Source organism: Thunnus thynnus, chromosome 16 (genome assembly GCF_963924715.1).
Source record: "Thunnus thynnus chromosome 16, fThuThy2.1, whole genome shotgun sequence".
NCBI lineage: Eukaryota > Metazoa > Chordata > Actinopteri > Scombriformes > Scombridae > Thunnus > Thunnus thynnus.
This window is the reverse complement of record NC_089532.1, coordinates 23222847-23244590: the sequence shown is the minus strand read 5'-3', so window position 1 is coordinate 23244590 and position 21744 is coordinate 23222847. Positions and strand designations below refer to the sequence as shown.

The 21744-nt window shown below is 38.8% G+C and overlaps 1 long non-coding RNA gene across 2 annotated transcripts in view; it reads left to right on the top strand.

Moving 5' to 3' along the window:
• LOC137200201 (uncharacterized) overlaps positions 1-17795 on the top strand; it is a 236412-nt gene extending 218617 nt beyond the window's left edge. The window contains exons 3-4 of one of the 2 annotated variants that reach the window (XR_010931924.1): positions 9555-9607; positions 17593-17795. This is a non-coding gene — a long non-coding RNA (uncharacterized lncRNA). Of the gene's footprint in view, positions 1-9554; positions 9608-10554; positions 10652-17592 lie in introns of those variants that run through there. The other variant, XR_010931923.1, reaches the window with a different exon arrangement.
• The last annotated feature ends 3949 nt before the right edge of the window (positions 17796-21744 follow it).

The following is a 21744-nucleotide window of genomic DNA, read 5'->3' as shown; positions in this document are numbered from 1 at the left end:
TTCCATTATATATCTAGCAGCATTTACACCTGTTCACTTGCTCAACAGTCTCATAGTTTGTCCAAGTTAATTATGCAGTAATATGCATTGAAATCTAAGAAGGCTTTGTTCATTATGTTCAAAATATCTATGCCTCCTTTGACATAATCTGTCAATACAGCATGTTATGTGAAATGAAAACATATATGTTGCCAATAAATTGAAATATAACACAAATATATACTTTCCCAAAGGGCTGCAACTAAGGATTATTTTCATCACTGACTAATCTGTCACTTTTATTTACAATTAATAAATCCACAGTTTAGTCTTTCCAGAGCCCATGGAAAAGTATTCAATTCATTGTCTAACCAAGAGTCTAAACCCCAAAGACATGCAGATTTCAACGATATAAAAGGAAAAACATGTTCATGATTAATTGAGGAAAAAAAAGCATTGTCAACAATTTAGAAAATTGATCAATTTATAGATTAATTGACTAATCATGTGCCTGCTAACCTTCACCTTCTTCAGTGTAAAAAGGAAAAGAAAAAAAGCCATGAAGGCTGAAACAACAATTAATTGATTAGTTGATGGACAGAAAATTAAACTCCAACCATTTTGATCATTAACTGTTAATTTTGACAATGTTAACATTTTATTTTGACAATTAATACCTTTGTTTTTGACTATTGGTCCATCCACTTTAAGCTTTCAGTATGATTGCAGGCTATTTTCCAGTATTTTCTAATATTTGATAGTCTCAAAACTAATTTGATTGATTGAAACAATAATCAACAACTTAATGGATAATTGAAATAAATAGTATTTCCATTACTGTTAGTATTGATTAGTTGCAGCCTTAAAATATACATTTTGTTGGTAATCGGACCCCTTTGTACATAAAACATTTTATTGCTGTGGAGGCTCAGCAGTCATTATTGGACTACCCAAACCTGTGGGGATTGCAGCACAGATGAAACCTATTATAGTCAACCAACTTCCATCACTAACATAATGAATGTTGGCGTGTAGCATCTGCAGGGAGTGCTGTAGCCCCCAGCAATACAGCACCCGGGTGTCTGAGGACGACTCTTTAACCTCTCAGCAGGGCCAAGCGCTCCAATCAAAGAGCCATCAGTCCGGCGAGGAGCAGCAGTTTGTACACCCTGGGATCCAAATGTCAACAATTACATCAAAGCATGTGGGTGAAGCTTCTGAAAAGGTCAAACTGACAACATTAAAATCCACAAGAGGTCCTGTCTCACTCCAGGGATGTTAACACTGCTGTCACAAGTACCTTCTACTTCCCCTCTGTCACCTTACATCTACAGGTCAGAGGAAAGGTCATGGCAGCTAAAACCCTGAGAGACAGTGACGACTATGATGATGAAGAGGAGATGGACACTCGAAATAAGCAATTTAAAGATACCCTGTGGTATCTATCATGTTTATATTCAATGTTTCTTAACATGCATTTCCTTCCTAAAACATTTGAAATGCCAATTTTTGGAGGAATTTGAAATGTACATTGTTTACATCCATGTTTACTTGCAAAGCAGTCTTCTGCTTCCTTGCTTTGTTGGTGCATTTCTAACATTTTTTATACTAAAAACTCCACAGCCAAATTCTTAATTTAATTCATGTTTGATGAAAAAGAAGGATGTTTGGACTAGGCAGGAACTGTGTCAGTTTGGTTTAAAAATTATGACTCATAATGTCAACTTTAGCATAAATTGCTTGATTTATTTTTTCTTTGCCGTGTTATCCTGATTTTTAATTAGTAGATGTTAAAGTAATAGTTTGTAGTATTTTGGGACATTTTGGCTTATTAGCTTTCTTGTATAGAATTAGATAAGAAGTTTAACACCACTGTCATATCTGCCTGTTTTGTCATATTATAGTCTTGTCATCACTGTGACTGCCAGGCAACCAGTGACACTGATCACTGTGGACAAGATAGTCCATGGTCAGCTTTTGTGAGGATTGAACAAACAAGATATAACATATTAATAGGGAGCTTGAGAGGTGCAGGCTTCTTTATGCTAAGCTAAGCTAGCCATCTCCTGGCTCTAGCTTGAAGATATGAAAACCATTCCTTTAAAATTAACTAGATTATATAATGGGTCTGACATCAAAATTCTGTTATGAAAAAAACACTTTACCTGTACAACTCCCTCTTGCTTCTTGTGTTTGACGCCTCCAAAGGCTTAACATTTAGGTCTCACTGCTGGATACTGCTTGTGCTTGGATTTTGGACCTTCTGGGTATCCACGGTGTGTGTAACGCTTGTCAGTTAAATTTTCCACCTGGGTGGTTTTCTATTTTACTCTGGTGTCAACAACTGCACCTGCAAATGTTTATTAGGTATGGAAACACTGCATGTGCATCCCCCCCATGGCAATAAATAGGCTAGTGTATTTAGCTTTTTCATCATAGCCAATATGGGAAAATTTACATTTATATACATTTTATATTTACATGAGCCCACAGTGTTTCTCATGAGTGAGTTCATATGCCCACAGTGCATTCAGCAGAAGAAAAAAAATGCAGTTGCCTATGTAAGCAGCCATGATAGTCAGGAGAACGGATATAATGCTTGAAAACAGGTGTGATGATGGGTGAGATTGGTGACCCCACCAGCCAATCAGAGGCAAACTTGAGTCTGGCACAAATCCAAAATCTTAATTAGACATTGATCTGAAAATAACATTTTAGAAATTTTGATTACATTTTCCAATTTTCAACTATTGATTTTTTATATATATGTATTTATCATTTAAAAGATACTGTAAGTGTTACATGGACCATCCACTCTTCTGTGTTTTCCTGATATGCTGTGTCAAAAGCTCACTATGCGTCAATCAGAAAACTCAGAAGATTATCAACATTCTCTTGGACTCTAGTAAGCACTGCGTCATTTTTGGCCCTTTGCTTTCACCATGTTACTGTGCAGAGACATAACATTCAGCAGAATCTGTCTGTTTCACTTCTGGTTGAAACACTGCTGCATTTCAATGGGTCTGGCTGTTGTGGATAACTGTGTGGCATTTCTAAACCATGCAGTCCCACTTGTCAGAGATGGATCAACCCAAAAAGGACTAGATCCAGACTAGCTTCTTTTAAAAACGCACATTGCTTTCTTATCCATTGAGACAGTTTTCAACTGGTGGAGAGTCAGCTCTACTCCACTGAATGTTTCCCTGCTTATTCATCTGCACATGCCATTCATTCTTATCATACATTGTACTCTTTATCCAGCACATTTACAGACAAAGCAGTATTACATTAGAGAATCTTATAATTATCATTCTTAGTACTATTTAAACACAAATTGGACCGGTCATCCAGAAAATCAGACAAATCTGATGAAAAAATGAGTTCAATTGTGAATTTAATAGTATATTATTTATTTTCTCAATAGTTTTTAGAGTTCAAGGTCATGAAAAGTACATGGTCAGTGAAAGACCCCACAAACCTTAATTTCAGCTGACACTAAAACAGATTGTGAGTGTTTTCCTCAACAGCAAAGACTGCTGACCTGGTTTGTGCACTGTGACCTGACCTACAGCTTTTTATTTACAAGAAAAGGGAAACAGAGCACGAGAAGAGAACAATGTCAGGGAAAAACAACAGCGTCAGTGAACAAAACAGAGAGAAGTGGCAGGAAAACAAAAGAAAAGAGAGGAGAGACAACTGAGACCGAGAGGACGACAGAGTTGTGTGAAACCGGAGTGGCGCTCAGCAGAGCAAAACTAACACAAAGCACACTGACTGACACACGCGTACACATTCACGCACGATTCCTGTGTCTCACTGAGCCTCGCTGTGTGAACACAAGCTCGAGCTTTAGAAGCTGACAACATCACACACCCTACTAGGCACACAGTTATTCTTCTGACTGCTAAGCAACGAACTGAATCTGCTGTGGTTGTCAAACACTTTGTCGGGGGCCAAAGGTGGATGGTATGGATGATATGAAAATGGCTCAGATGGGTATCTGAAGTTGCAATATTTACAGGATGCTGGTAAAACCTTGTATGTTTCAAAGAAACACAGAAAGGTAGACAGAAGAATGCAATTCAAGCCGAGTTGGTTAGATCACCTTTGTGTTAAGAGTATAATACAAATTTACAACATCTTGTCATTTTGTCACAATTTACCATTCGTTAGTTACTGTCTGTCAAGCTTTCTATTCCCACACGGCACATGTGCAGTTTACAATAACAGACCTATCATTTATTGGTTTCAGACAGAAGCTCAAATTCACAGACAGATATTTTTTACACTGCCTTTTCCAAGTTTGCAAAGCATGACATTGTGTTTTGCACTTTTTGTCTAACACTGGGTGCACATGTTAGACTAGTTTTGATGCTAAATATCTGTGTGCACATCTTTGAGGAAAACCTTCCTGATAATATTTGAAAGTTAGTTTCCACTATATAAAAACTGAATAAAGTATTTCACATGGTTCTCTTTAAGATAAGACGTACTGAAAAGCGATCGCCTTGGGGCGACTGTTACAACAGATAAGAATACAACTGAAAGAACATATTGATAAAAGTAGGGCAGCTAAAGGATATGAAATATAATACAACCATTAGAGAATATTTTAGATAAAATTACAGCTGATACTGTATAAAGATATATCTTGCTAATGCCTAGCTCTTGGTTTTGTAACTATTCTTGGAATAGTGACTTTTGATTAACTTGCAGAAGATGTCTGCAGTAATCTAATTTAATTAAACTAATTTACAGCACAGTCCAATAACATACTGTTTCATGTATTTTGGGTCACAAACATGCCAAGTATCCCAAGTGGGATTGTGGATTTGAAGCTTATTCTCTGTTGCAATCAGTCATACAGGATAAAAGTGCCTAAAATGTAAATGTGAAGTGGTTCAGTCTCTCATAGTCATCGCAGCTGTGCTGCATAATATGTTTAAGTAATGAACACTTTAAATAACTGCTCTCCATGTATTCTACTGCACTGAGCTCATTACACTTGAGTTTAGGACATAAAATGGGCCATGGACCTAACAGAGCTGACTCCCCAAATGGTTCAAGTGATAATGTGTATTAATGAGTCTGGGTACCATGGTGGGATTATTTTAAGAGTATTTATAAGAATCAGAATCAGCTTTATTGGCCAAGTATGTTTATGCATACAATGAATTTCTAGTGGCTCTCAATATACTTACACACAATAATGTTCAGGAGATACACATTGACATACAGCCAAAACAAAGATAACAAATCTGAACAGAGATACATAAACATAAACATATGACTATTATGTACAAACAAGTAGGATAAAAATATATATATATATAATATATAAATATAGAAACAACAAATGGACAACATACAATGTCTATATACAGGTGAAACAGATTCTGTAGATTTTAAACAAGGGTACAAGCAGTGCAAAGGTGTGTAAGAGTGCAAAGAGTGCTGAAATAAATATTGAATGAGTAATATAAATTACTTTATATACATGTAGTAAGTGGTTATGTGCAGTAAATGCTTATGTACACATCTTTGTACAGTACTTACAGCCTGCTTAATTTTATACTTGACAGTGATGGATGACTGATTTAACTGTTTGTAAGTGTGATGGTGAAGGGCAAGAAACTGTTCTTGTGTCCTGTGTCTGGTAGTTTTGGTGTACAGTGTAGCGTAGTGTACCAGTGGGGAGAAGTTGGAACAAGTTATAACCAGGGTGTGAGGGGTCTGCAGTGATTTTCCCTGCCCGTTTCCTGACTCTGGAGGTGTACAGGTCCTGGATGGTGGGCAGGTAGGCACCCATAATTTTTTCCGCAGACCTCCATTGTAGTCTGTTCCTGTCCTGTTTGGTGGCCGACCCAAACCAGACAGACTGGATCAGGAGCTCCTGAGGCATGTTGTACTTCCTCAGCTGGCACAGGAAGTACATCCTCTACTGGGCCTTTTTGATGACTGTTTCAATATTGAACTCCCATTTCAGGTCCTGGGAGTTCATCCCAGGACCTGAAATGGGAAACATCTGTTCATTGTAGATCCCAGGACCTTAAACCTACAAGATTTAAGGGCCAGCTGTTCTCCTGTCTGTACGCAGACTCATCACCATCATGGATGAGGCCGATAACTGTTGTGTCATCTGCAAATTCAGGTGTTGAACAGATGTGTCTTCTGAGATGCACTTGTTGGCATAGAGGGAGAAGAGCAGTGAGGAGAGCACCCATCCCTGAGGGACACCAGTACTGACTGTCTGGGTGCTGGATGTGATTTTCCCAAGCCTCACCTGCTGCTTCCTGTCTGTCAGGAAGTTTGTGATCCACTGACAGGTGGAGGCGGGCACAGTGAGCTTGGTTTGGTGAGAAGGACTTCTGGGATGATGTTGTTTGCCAACATGGCTGAAATATGGGTAGCTTCTATTCAAAACTATGGATTTTCAAGGTGAATAAATCAAATAGAGCTGTAATGAAAAGGCATATTTCATCGCCAAGTTTTATTAGGAGAAGCTTAGCCGAGCAAACACAAGTTAGTCCCGAAAACTCCAACTGGATCATGGATTACAATTTTTTGCAACAGTAGCTGCAAGACTCTAGAGTTGGTAAAGTCAGTCTGTCAGTCTGCCACTGTGGTCCAGACTGAAATATATACACTAAGTGTATATCTAAGTATTAGATGGATTGCCATGAAAGTTTTGTGTAGACATTCATGGTTCCCAGAGGATGAAGGCTACTGAGTTTAGTGACCCCCTGACTCTAGGTTTTTAGTCAAATCTCACAAAATATTGGATGGATTGTTGGATTGCCATGAAATGTGGTACAGATATCATGATGCCCAGAGGGCGAATCCTAATGAGATTGGGGATCCCTTGACTTGACCCATCTAGTACCACCAGCAGGTTAATACATTCACTTATCCAGTGAAATATCTCAAGATCTACCACATGGATTATCGCTGTCGCCAACAGGCTCTGTCTGATGCTCTCACACTAAATCTCTCACTCCAAATAAGAGAAAGCCACTTATTGATGAAACATATAGCCATGGTTATATAGGCTTCCTCCACACAGAGGATTTTTTTTTCCCAGGAAAGATTTAAGAGCTACATAGAGGTCAATTTACCAAGTGTTCACGGAAGATTTAGATTCAAGGCTGTTCACATATTTAATCACATCTTTGTCACTCTATCCTTCTTCATTGCTCTCTTTCTCCTCCCCTTCTTTCTCTGCCTCTCTCGCCGTGTTGATAACAACTTTAGAGACAGTTCTAACAAGCTGATAGCCAAATGCCTGCTGGGAAGTAAATGAACAGCATTTACAGTCTGAATTGCTGAGTCTCAGTGGCACAGTGCTGCACAGAGATCGATGTGATACACAAACAAGCCATGTGCATGCTTAAAAAAACACTACACAAGTACACACACTTACATGCGTGCAAGTCGAAATACTCATATACACACAGTGCATGTAAACTCCCACCTTTAAGTTTTTGCTGACAACTTCAAACTAGCTAAAAACTTTTGACTTCTCTGAGAGAGTTCACATGCACACACACACACACAAACACATATTAGTGCCTCTTTAGCATTTTATAGCTATGCTGGTCAAGCAGCTAACTGGCTCCCTGCTTGGATCACAATGAGTGAATGTGTGTGTGTGTGTGACTGACTGAAAGAGAGTGTGTGCAATGTAATTATTCCCTGTAATTCTGATAAATGATGTATTCAGTCTGGCACTTCCAGCAATTCCCCTCTTTCTCTGTGACTTCTACCTCTCACTCTCCCTCCTTGCCTCACTCTTTCTCTCTAAAAAGAGGTGTAATGTGAATGAGTGTCATTATGGCCATAGTGATAGTAAAACAAACGAGAAAGTGTTATGGCATATTCAGACCGGATGCAGAAGTTTTGCAAAGCGTCAATTCTCACACGAGCAAGACCCTAGCTGTTCACACAGGAAGTGCATTTCTCCGTGGCGGTCAACAAGCGATAGCCTATAGCTCTCTCTCTCTCTCTCTCTCTCTGAGGGCTTGATCCCACTGGGTGCAGCTGCGTTGCATTCCGGTTCTGATGTGGCTGCCAGAGCTGATCAATGCTAGTCAGTGCTTGTGATCCCACCAGACGCACCGCAGCGTGTTTCAGAAGCGTCCCAGAAGCGGCTCTCCACTCCACTAAACATTTGCGCCCCGTATATTTTTGATGGAAGCCGCGTCAAGTCACGTCAAGCTGCACAGAGCAGATCGAGCTGGGCAGGAACTGAGACACAGAAACAGCATAGAGCATCAGGTCAGTTTTCAAAATAAAACGCCCTGTGCAGACTCCCAATCGTATATCAACAATAAACACAATTAAAACAGACAAATAAAGAAACCATGTACTAACTATGTAGCCTACTTACCCATAGCAGAAACACAAAAATCAAGGAAAATTACCAAATCAACAAAATCTCAGCAAGTCAACAAAATCAGGCAGTTTAATTGCGCTGCTACTGCAGTAATTATGGTAGCCTAATTACTGTAGTAACAGCATAACTGAATTCAAAAGGCAGCTGGCTTGACTGCAGTCAAAACACTCCACTTCTGAAACACTCCTGGTGGGGCATGAAAGCCATGTGGAGGATTGAACAAAACCATGTTGGAGCCAGAACGTGACACAGATGCACCAGGTGGGATCCACGGGTCACTCTGTCTGTCTGTCTGCTTGTGTGTATGTGTGTGTGTGTGTGTGTGTGTGTGTGTCTGTTTGTCTCTTACTTCGTGCCTGGCTTGATCTGCTCTGTGCAGCTTAACAGCATGTTAAGACCGGATGTGGAAAGTTCGCAGCTTCTGTCCAGACCTGACGCATATTATTAAAGGAGCTATATCATTTATAATAGATTATCACTGTGTTTTCTTGTCAGATTCACTTGCAGCATGCAGACAAAATAGAGCAGACGCCATAACTATCTGAATGGTGTAATCAGTTAACATGGGCACCAAAAGGAAACTGGCTGTTATGTGGCCAGTCTGAACCAGCCATTAGGCTTTCCATTCTCCTCTCTCTCACTTTTCCTCTGTAATGAGCGCCATTAAAGCCTATAGTCATAGTGCTCCTAACAAGACAGTGTCAAGCTTTTCTCTCACACCATAAAACACCATGATGGTGATGTGTACAGGGGTCTCATTTTGTTAATTTCACCAACATGAACAGGGTCTGGTTATGCTGTACAGGCTCATTGGGCTGCTTATCAACCCATAAAACACAGCTAGGAAATACTTTTCCAATGTAGATTTCATTGCAAGGCAATTTTCCTGCTTTCTAATTTTAACTTTACCAAAATCTGGTGAAAACTGAAGAAAAATCATTGAGGTTGAACGTCAACGAATGTCTGAATATTGAACATAAAGCTCTCTACAGCTAAATGTTTTAGCTTATGGCCTATTTGTTTACATTTTGACAAATGTGCATCATGGAAACTCATGCTGCTTTGGCTACAAGCAGTTTCTCGGCGAAATTACCGTGAAACTGAAGAAAAGGTCTAAATGTGATGATTATGAGTCAAAATATGAAGTTATGAGGAGTTCCTTTTTTCTATGATTTCTAAACAGATTTATGGACGTATCCTTGATGGGTTTTGGAGATCCTGCCTCCCCTGCAAAAGGTGAGTTAGCAGTTTGTTCACATATTACTAAATGTCATCTGTTTTTTACAGAAATATAAATTGTGATGCTATATTTTGTTGCTTTCATTGACTTGTTTAGGTTGTCCACAACTGTTCACAGAGTGGTGGCTCCTTTGCTCCTTTCCTTTTGTTTGATTAAATACTTATAGTAATCCCAATATGTGTTACTTTGCAAGACCTATCGTGCATGTAAAAGTGAGAGTCTGGCAAGCTTTTCCCCAATTTTGAATCATTACTGGAATTTAAAAAGGAAATGAATATGTGCTCCTTGAGCTTTGATTCAGGGCTCCTAAATATTCCCACTGGGTCCTCTCATGATGACAATAACAGCAGCATTACAATGGCTTTGGTTCCCTGCATTAGAGCCTTTGCTTCCTCACTTGGGGTTCTGCGCTGAGCAAATTGGAGAATCTACGATGTGCATAATAAATCAAGCTTTCACTCTCACTGAAGTGCCCCTGTAAGGTTTCAAAGACAGGAGAATTAAAGCACTATTAGAGTTTATCTGCAGACCCTGCTGAAGCATGAAGATATGTAAATGCACACTCTCAAGAAAAGTGGCATTTTCATAATCCTACTAATTCATTTGTAATTACTCTACATTGTGGTTGTTGTGGTGTATAAATCGTAGGTCTACATATTGTGTCCTCTTGCTTTCATTTTATTTGTGACTTCATTTCATTCTTCTGCTCTCTCTTTCTCGTCTGCTCTCTTATCTTAAACTGCATGCGACTCACCTTACCTCTGAAAAACTCAACACTCTAAAAATTTTAGAAGGTTTGCAATCTGGAGTTAGAGACAGGCACTCTGCCAGATGATTTCAGTGTTGCCGCCGCAAGTATTAAAAGAACAAGTGATGGTGTTATAATACTAAGCTTTACCGTTTTATTTTTCTGTTTCTTACAGAGTATATGTGTGTGTTTCAGGTGTTTGCAGCAGCAGTGGTGGTTCAAATGTAAACAGTATATATTTGGAAATATCAAAATATATAATAAAATATGAATAAATGCAACATAAACCATATATGATAAAAATATATAATAAAATGTAAAAAAAATATAAAATTTATATTTTGATTAGCATGTAGAATAGATGCTAAGATTTTTGTGCTGCAGTAATGTTAAATCTAATCCTACTGTTAATGCCATTACTATACTCATGCATTTACTACTAACTAACCTCTCCTCCTATCAGTAAAACAAACTCATCCATCAATAACACTCACTGCAAACAAAGAGCTATTAAAAACATATAGACCTTAGAAATATAGTGGAGATCTGAAAGTTTACAACAGTGATGGAAATGTGTGTAAAATGATTCATGAAGACATAGCAGGAAGAAACCGATGGAGAAACCATGTTGTTGACATGAATGTGAAGATGTTGATCATGTCACAGCAGCGCAGGTTGTACAATCCGTGTGTGTGTCATGTAAAAATGTTGATAAAAAAAGTTTAGGTACAGTAAAACAACTACAGTATATGTTTAACTGTGTGCTTTATTCCCACCATCAGCAAATCCCTCTTCCACTGTCTTTTGTGCATATTAGTGTATGTTGCTCCTTGGCCAAAATGTCAGAATTTGAATGTTCTCCAGTTAAGTAATCATCACTTTTACTGTGTGAGCAAATGCGGAATCCATCCATTTTGTGCCATTAAGAAAATCAATTCAGCATGTTTGAAGATGTTGGCAGCATGTAGAAGATACTTCATGCAATGTGGTTTTAATGAGTCGAGGGTGTATAAATGTAGTTCATCTTCAAATGCACTTAGTAGCATCATCAGTGATATAATTATCTCCTTTTCTCCAGAAGTGCCCTGCTTTACATCCATTCAGTTCCACACTCTGTTAAGATGGCCAGTACAAGCTCAGCCTTCTGGAAACTTTACTGGAGGTTGAGAGTTCAGTCTTGTTTCACAGCCCTGACAGTAGTTGTTCAGTCAGTGGACTTTCCTCTCCCTAACTTGACACTTTCACATTAGAAGCCTGTTTTTCTAACCTTTGAATATTGTGCATTTTCTTTAAATGGTAAATACAGTAACCTAGAGCTTAAAAACAAAGTTACCAAACGTCAGCTGTATAAAAACTGTAAATATATATAGTACATTTAATAGTTTCGAGCACATATTCATTAACACATATTCACCACACAAACACCCACGTCCTCAAATAGATAGTACATAATGTTACAGTTGAATAAACATTGACTGTTGGAGAATTTTCTTTCCCAACTCTTGAAAAGGTTTATGATCTTAATTGCTCATCTCCTTACTTTGTATGAATGCCCTACATGATTATGTGCGTTTTGAAGGTTATTGTGCCGTGAAGGGTGATAAGTTGAATTCCATATTTGGCCAGAGGCAAGAAAATATGTGTATGTATGTGTCTGCACCATCACATATTGACACACACTTGACACGTTAGGTGAGAAGTTTCTCAATGACATGCAAACACTAGCTCTCCCAGGGCTGGGATATGACATGAACTGTTGGTCCCAACTGTAACAATATGGTAAAATACAGTTAATTCTTTTTTTCAGTGAAATAAAATTGTGGGAATGAAATGGTTTTAATAAGGTGATTTTGATAGCTGCTGATTGCATATTTTGTGAGATGATATGGATCCTCCCTTTACCCTTGCAGTGTTATTTTCCATGTGACTTGAACTGGTGGTTTCTGCATCACAACAAATGATAATGAAGTAAATAATAAAAGGATTAAGGTTCAAAGCAGCGTTCTGCTTTCCGGTACAGGTGATGGATCTTTTATAACATTCTGGACAAAGTATGTCCAAGGTGCTGATCCTGGGCCCACCATGGATTCTTGAATGAAACTACTTAAGGATACCTGCTATTTTTCATCAATATTGACCCTTAAAATAGGTAATAGCCTTCCAGGAGATGTGGGGGTCAACTTTATGGCCAATTTTGACAGGGTGCAGGTGTCAGCGTCTTCTCAAAGTATGACAACTGCCACTAACTGCAGACACAGAGCTGTACCTTTACAGCACTTTCAGACATCCCTGACACTTCTGGTCTATGGACATTACTGCGACAGCCAAATAAAAAACAAGCTATGGCACAGCATTAACTAACTCATCCATTCTATTTCATCTCAGTGTTATGACGGTTTTTGCGCACTCAGCCCAACCAACCACCACTCCAACACTTACTGGAGGGTACAGGCACATTTCAGCCCATTAAGTTGCAAGACAAAACCAGGTCGCTACTTTTCTAGCTCATACTGTGCTGGGGAAAAATTACTTAAAAAATGCTTTTTCCAGGTAATGCACTGCTTTCATTAAAAACACCTTAACTTAAAAAATAGCACAATCAAAAAGCAATACAGTATTACTGCTCTTTTCATCACTATCAACAACAAGAAACAAAAAACAGATGTTTTATTTCACTATGCAAAAATCAGTCGCACTGGGTGTCATATGAAACACTTATGGGATCTGAAGTAGCAGCATTGGCATAAAAGATTTAAATGACTGTATTGACTTTTTGAAACTCTGTTTACATTAGCCATCAATTGATGACAAAAGTGGCCCCATATGGTGCACACAGTAACACTTAAGCCTGCACTGTGTTCCTGTAACTAATTGGAGGTAATTAAAATATTATGTTCCAAACACTGAAGACTTGCATGTTTTATTACACCATATACTGATAATACATTAATATACACAACTGTTTGCTTAACATATTATATGTGGGCATACTAAATGTCATACACACCATCTACCAGTGTGAGGTGAGTGTGTTTATGAGCATGGCATTTTGGTGCCATACTCAGCTCATAAAGAGACATTCAGTTTGTCATATCAAGTGCCCATCAGGTTGCCTCAGCCAACTTGCTTTTTAATACAGGCACTTTTTAACTGGGCTCCAAGGTTAAATTAAAATGTTAATTAAAAGCACGGCTGTTTAATTAACAGATTATGGCACAAACAATACACCCAACACATTTGGCAGTTGTGCCAAATAATCAGTTTGGCAAAACAGAGAGAGTTGAAGAATAAAAAGATTATGAAAAGAATCAGGTTGTTAAATCTGTTGCACCTCCAGCAATCTTGGTCCCATTATTGTTTATAGCAATTTATGCTGCGGGGGCAATTTAAAACTGAATTACCATAAACACAATACTGAAAGAAAAACAGTCCAGTGTTCTTGATGGCTCAGCAGATTATAGGACACACATACACACAAAAACAGAGCTGCCTAAACTCACAAAAAAACCTGATTTTAGAAAAAAGTCAGCTTTTCGACAAAGCCTCCTCAGCACAGACAGGACTAAGTCAATGCTCAGTTTAATAAAAGTAAAATAAAGGTGAGAGAGGAAAAGGTGTGATGGATTTGTGAGTTCAGGTTCTTACTAACCTCATTGACATCAGTTGCTGTCTCTTTGATGCTCATTTCTGCATAAAAGTAGCTGATAATACTAAAACACCTAAAATAAAATCAATTAAGGACACAGTCTGTTAGAGTAATGGATTTAAAAGTGGAGCTTTTGTATGATAGATGATTAGACAAATCAAATAAAAACACTACGCAGTTTGTTTGACTCAAGTGTTTTTTTTTTACTACCACATTTCACCTCAAAACACTAGCCTGCCTGAAAACAGATGTCAGATATCTATGGATGTTGTGATTTTTCTGTATATTGACTAATACGGAGCAATATTCATGATGTGTTTTTCAGTGAGGCAGAAACATGTATCGCACATACAGCTGTGGCTCAAGAGGTAGAGCGGGTCATCCACTAATTGAAAGATCAGTGGTTCAATCTCCGGCTCCTCCAGTCCTCATGTCGAAGTGTCCTTGAGCAACATACTGAACACCAAATTGCTCCCAAAGGCCATCAGTGTGTGTGTGTGTGTGTGTGTGTGAATGATTAGAAACTCCTCCTGATGAGCAGCTTGGTACCTTGCATCGCAGCCACTGCCATCAGTGTATGAATGTATGTGTGAATGGGTGAATGTGGCTTGTAGGTTAAAGCACTTTGGGTGGTCAGAAGTCTAGAAAGGTGCTATATAAATGCAGTCCATTTACCACTGATGTACATACTGGTGTGATGGAGCAGCACATTTTTCCATCTGCTGGTGCTTTGTGTAAAATTACTGCAAAGAATGTGCCAGTACATTCACATATGATTTCATTTGAATTATTGTTTGAGGCCAAAAAATGTAGAATGATCTAATATTTCACAAAAAAACCCAGCAGATTTTAAAAAGTCAAAAAAGTTCATACAAACGTCTGTAGCAGAATGTGTTGTTTTTTGTCCTTTACAACCCTCATTTATCATCTCACAATCCCCCAGATTTATCTTGTGACCCGTTGGAGAGAGCCAGACCCTTAGGTTGGGAACCATTGGACTAAACTATCGAACTGTATAAAAAATAGTAAAAACCAATTCCACCTTGAGCTCCTCCAGCTACAAAAGTAAAATGCTGCTTATACACTGATGGATCAGTATCAACAATCCAATAATATCATATTTAGTAATATCACAATCATGGGGTGACTTTCACTTTGGCTAGTTTTATTTAAGTGGGATTTTGAAGGCAGGACGTTTACTTGTGATGGAGTATTTTTTTAAAGTATTATATGTTACTACTTTTACTTAAGTTATCTGAATACTTCATCCACCACTGCCATCCTCTCAGCTGGGTGTGATCAGTGATGTAGTGTTTTACTTTACATCTCGCAGGATGTCGAAAAGGCATGCTGTCACCACTAGTTGGCATTCCAACATGATTATTAGGGTGGGTGCAGTTACTTTAGTTTGTTTAGCATTTACCTCCCTTTTTATTTGCTTTTAAGTAATCTTTTTTTGGTGTATATTTTGTATTGTTATATATGTTTGTTTATATTGTCTGTTTGTCTGTGTGTGTTTTAACTATTTTCTGCTGTTTTACCACTGTGTATATCACTATAAATGGCTTTTATATGAGATTGTGCTCTACAAAGAAAATTGAACTCTGGTTAAATTGCCTCTGTGGACCAAATATAAATATAGCAGTTGTAACTAGTAATGTCATTGTTGCTGAAGCTGCTGCTGGTCCTGTTCAAAGAATGATATCATTGTCTTTGGTGTCAGTGTTTATATGTTTCAGTGAAACTGAAATCTTGGTTTCAATGGTCAAACAACCCATCAGTTGTTCCCAGACTCTGATTCAAATGTTGCTAAATCCTGATTTGTGCATGGAACGTAGTGAAACTTCAAACCAGTCAGATGAGCATAAATAAAGCAGCACAGGCAGGAGATGCTTTTTGGTGATCACAGACATTAACCATTGAAGCCCATCAAAATCAGATCTTATTCCAAGATGCAGAAATGTGTATTTTAAAGCAGTGTCTCTCCTGTGTTGCAAATGGTTTCAAACCCAGCGGGACTCTCTACAATGCATTAGTAGCCTGCAGGAGCCCATCTCACTGTAAAAAGCTGAATGAGAATTTCACACTTGATTTCAAATGCCAGCAGAGAGCTACTAGTTTCACCAGCAGCAGCCATGTACAAATTCAGATACCTCAAATTAAACTTTGGTGCTACATCATATTTGGAAAACTATTGATCGCGTTATATCCATTTGTCTGTCTATCCATCCATCAAACATGACAACCCAATGATTGGTGACAAACTGTGATGGATGTGCCTGTATTAAATTCCAGAGCATAACAAATAATGCTGAAATGCATATTTGTAGAAGGTAACAAAAGTAATAAAAAGTTATTTAACCAAACCATGATATCTAAAGGCCTACTGGCCTTATTTGCACAAAGTCAAAGATGATACATCTTTGAATTGGGTCTAACTGATGTGAAAGGGTGCTGCAAGGCCCAATCTTGTATATTAAAATTGAGAGTGTGGCAAGCTTTTCCCCAGTTTTGAGTCATTACTGGAATTTAAAAAGGAAATGAATATCTGTGCTCAATCACTGCAAGTCATATAAGTCAAGCTATTCCTACTATTTACCCACATCATGTTAATAAAGACAAAAAAAAGTGACATATTCAAACTTTATGTGCCACTGATGATGCATCTTAGCCCAAAGGAGGCCTGCATCATTAATAGAGGATGACATGTTTTCATATATAATGTTTCAAACTAACTGGAGGCAATCGGTTAACTCTCTTAGGCACTCTTTACCATAACCTGTTTCTATTGCACACACACACACACTTCTGATATATTAGGATACAGAACAAATTGGTCAGCTAATCAGATCCATCAATTACTTCCTGTTTCCGCACTTCAGTCCTGCCCCCTGGGAGTGTATGACATGGGCAGGAATGGTTGGTTGAAATGTCACCTTCATTAAGCTGATCCGCAATCAATAGCCAGGCTCTGATGAAGTCCCACGGTGGCTAATCATACAGCATAGGTCGGTGCGGGGGAGAAGACATAGGCAGAGTTGTCACTTTATCTTACTGAAAACACATTTTGCTGTAAGAGAAACAGGAATCGATTTCAACAAAATAAGTGTGGTAAAGTATACATCTGCAGAGGAACACCAACGAGTATCAAAACATTAGGATTAGATTTCCTGTAATTCTCAATAAAGCACCGTCATGACTGTCTCATACTGATCTGAATAACTTTAATCAAATTCTTGTTCAAGTTTCAATTCAGAGAAAACTTTATCTTCAACTGTTTCCTTGTGTTTCCCCTGTGTTCCCAGTGCTCCCCTGTCTGTGTGTTTGTGATTTGTGTGAGCGTGGTTCCCCTTCCTTGTTCTCCTGACTCTGCTCATCCTGCACACCTGTCTGCAGTCAGCTCATCTCGTCTGCCAGTCTGCTCACCTGCCTCTCGTCAGTTCATCAGCTTGTAGTATATCTATCCCGTCTCTTCACCAACTCCTCACTAGATTGTTGTTTCAACCGCAGCTGTAGCTCTGATCCAAGGCCAACTCGTTTTATATTCCTAGTGTCTCGTGAGCTAACTTGTTCCTCTTGTGTCCCAGGATCATTATTCGCCTGCCTGTCAACAACTTCCAAGTCTCTGAGATATCCCTGCCTGCATCGTTGCCCCTCATTCCCTCCGGCTCACGCCAGCCACACTCCTTCTTTACTCTCATTCAACCCTGCTGTTGCCTGATCCCCGTTCCCTGCCATCAGCCTCTCATCCAAATCCTCCCCAACAATAAAAACTATTTTCTTACCATACATCCGTCTCCATGTTCTGCATTTCCTGTGTGTCTATAACACAGCTGGAGCAGTAAAAACAGAATAACATGCGTATCAAACACATGGCAAACGAGGGAGATGTCACAGTAAACACAAATGGAAAAGGTTTTGTACTGTTAACATCGCTGTGGACGCTGGTCATATATTAAATATTAAGTTTGGACTGACAGATTGTTGTGTAAACAAAAGTTAAACACTTTGAAATATTGCTTTACCTGATATTTACATATTGCCATTTCACATCATTATGACTCATCCTTAACAAGAACTGTTTCCGTGCCATCTGCCACACTATTTGCTGCTGTTTGCTCCTATGCTGATTCTTGCTGATGCTGATTAATTAAAGCAGGGCCCTGTTTCAGAAAGCAGGATTAGTGAAAACTCTGAGTTTGGTAACCCTGAGATGAGGGAAACCCTGGGTTTTCAGATCTAGAAAGAAAGCTAACTTAAATTCGGGGCCAGTTACCGTGGTAACTGACTCTGTGACGCTAACCTGCTCACTGGCAGCCCTGAGTTCCTCTCTGTCTTCTCCCTCTTAGAGCCAGACATGCTGTTTCATTTCCTCATTCATTCAGTTTGTATCAAAGCATGTACCGAAGCACATTCATTAATGGAGGTTTATTGTCTGTCAGAATCAAAATCCTTGTTGGATATTAGTTTGTTACTCAAGGACTTTCTAAAATTACCACTTTTATGCACATCAGTCATTTCTTTGAACAGCGGTTTTTGCTCTCACATTCAAATATTACACAGCGTGAATTCACCCTCAGCTCAGAAAAATAAAAACCTCTGCATGCCCTTTTTGCGAGTGGAAGTTCTTTTCTTTATAACACTGTAACTCACAAGACAACTCCGTTTGTTGGAGAAGTTCCTGCACTGAAATGTTCATTGTAGATATGTGCAATCTCAGTATAAATCTAAAAAAAATCAGTTGGCCTATAGAGCTTTAGACAGGTGGGATCAATGAATAATTATCTCTATCACTCATGATGTGATTGGTTGCACTGATGGAACATCATTCCTATAATATTGGAGATTATATGTTAATATTTCTGAGTGAGCAGCATCACTGAATGTTATTGAGCTGAGATACAAATTCAAAACTGTATTTTAACCTTGACGCCTTTTCAAGTGCAAATCACCAAACACATTATTACTGGATCAGACTGTGAGCTTACAGTCATGTCTCTGTGTCTTTGATCTACATTTTTTTAAATCCTCAACTATGTTTTTCATCTTCACTTGCTGTCTCCTGTGTTTTGTCCCCCGTCAGATTAAAGCTGAACAAATATATGTAAAATGCAATGTAGGCCTACAGCCTGATACACAGTCAGATTCCACTTTATCATCATTAAGGAAATGCAAGTCTGGTAAATGATGAATTAATGGACAACACTGAATAAAACTTTATTGTGTAAACTTATTGACACCTTTCCTGCTCTGACTCAGCACCGTCTACATACACATTAATATCTCTATGTCCACTGTATTAAAATGGAGGCTCTGCCTTTTATTTACCTGTTGCCATGGTAAATCGTAGTATTGGAGCTCCATTGATGATGGCTTTTTTCCATTCCACGCATTTAACTCAAGGTGAACATAGTCAGAGTTGATTGAACTGACTCTGATTAGCTGTTCTGGAACTGCAAACTCAGGAAATCTATCTCAGGATTAATCAACTCAGAGTTCAGGTTTAGACTCAGAATTTGTGAAGCCTGCTTTCTGAAACAGGCCCTGGGTTTCCCCGCCCTTGTTGATACCTAACATGAGGTACCGAATAGCAATACAGCACTAATTTTCAGTATGTGATTCAGTGTTAATTTAGCGTTTAACCTGTGTACTTTCCTTTAATTAAAGGTATGAAGAAATCAGATTCTTGATAAACAACATTTAACCGAACTTCATCAGCGCTGCGTCATGTTGTTCATCTACACCTCCCCTCCAGGATTGCCGTACTCCACTGAATAAAGCTAATCAGAATCTCTATAAGAAAATTCAAACGGAGCACTCGAGTGTGAAACAGGATCCTGCACTGCTAAATTGAAACAACAAGATATAGGAAATCATTAGCATTCTCAGCAATCAGGTTACTCAAGTTGCAGGTGTGATATTGTTTCTCGTTCTTCTTTCTGTGCCTTGTGGTTGCAATAAATGATGAAATGTAGGTTTACAACAAAAGTGAAATGTTTTTGGATTTAATAAGAAATTAAAAAGTACAGTATATCATAAGCTTTGGTGGGAGGTAGTTTTGAGCCAAATACTTTGATAAAACAAGTATCCGGTACAAATAATGTACTTTTTTTTTACAAGCATGAGTATCATCAGAGTAAATATATCAATATATATCAATATGTCAATATCCATACTTATGATAGGCCAGGCAGCCACACAGAGCTCCTCCCCTACACAGAGCCTATACAGAGTTCACTGCTGCTGCACAATCTTGCCATCGTCACAGCCGCTCTGTCCACAGGGATTAACAGCTCGCGACTGACAGCCGTCAGAATTACATCACCGCCCACCTGTTAAAAATTCTTTTATGTTTCCCAGAGTTAACACCCACAGTCTTCCTCAGAGCAACCAGTGTTTTTGGTCAGTGGAGCAGAGATACGCCAGCTTTATCCTCAGCATCAGACCACGTTGTAAAATGTGCGTCATTGTAGCCAATTCGTGGTAAAATATAAGCCTCGTCTCTGGAGTCTGTCAGGAGGAGGAATAATCCAGAGGATGTGTATTTCCCAGTCAAAGTTAAAAGGTAAAACCTGGAGCGGACCTTTGAGTATTCTTTCTTTTTGTGGTTGTGAACTGGAATGAACTGAATTGATTTGAGGTTGGAGGTTTAACGAGTGGATTGAACTCTGAGACTGTGAGACAAGTTTTTCAATAAAATGGTTTGACGGAGCTATTTTCTCTCGATTTTATAATTATTATTTGTCAGACGTGACTCTGACTGGCACCCTTCTTCATTTTAAATGTCAATATACATTCACAACAACAGACTGCGCCAAAAATCTGTAAAATTAATGTTCCCGTCCTGACCCAAGCGAGCCACTGTCCCTCACAACTAGCCTACAGGGGCCTGAAAGATGGGGACACAGTGATCATCTCAAACAAAGTAGCTGAAAAGTAGGCCAAGTCAACCAACAACTGAGTAACAGTACGTAATGAGTGTTGTCATCAACTTGACTACTTCACTGTCTCTCCTCTGCTCCACTGAGCTCCGTGTGTGTGTGTGTGTGTGGAAGAGCTGCCCCACCCACAGTGACACAGAGGAAAGGAGAGAAACTCATGACCATAAATGACAGCAAAACTCAGTAGAGTCTCACACTGAGCTGAAATGAAACAAGTCCACATAAATTAGGTAAATAACATAAATAAACAACAGTGTTTTGCTATCATTTATGGTTGTGCTGAGTGTCTTTCCTCTCCTTCATTGCGGGTGGGGCCGAGCGCTCTTTGTGTGTGTGTGTGCACGCGTGCTCCACGGAGAGCAGAGACAATGAACCAGGTGAGGTACTCAAGTTGATGACATAATTACACTCATTAAAACAAAAAAAGCTTTTGCAAGTAAAAAGCAAATAAGAGTAATTTAATCCAAGTTGTAAGTCTTTTTCTAAAAATGAGTCTTGAAAAAGGAGGGTTTTTCTTATATTCGGGTCAGTAGAGTAATACTGCATGTGTTGTGTGCATTGATTCACTGAAGTTTATTTATTCATGTTTATAAAAAACCAACTTGTTCTATAGTTCTCTTATGCTTGTGATCAAAAACATTGATCAGTACTGAGGTGGTTCTCTAAATAGTTTTCAAATAAACAATAAATATAGCAACTTCTGATCAACCCATATCCTTTAGTTTTACCATGCCCACTTCCAGTTTAAGCCCCGCCCATCCCGAGGACAGATACAGATACAGATACTTTAGTTGGCTG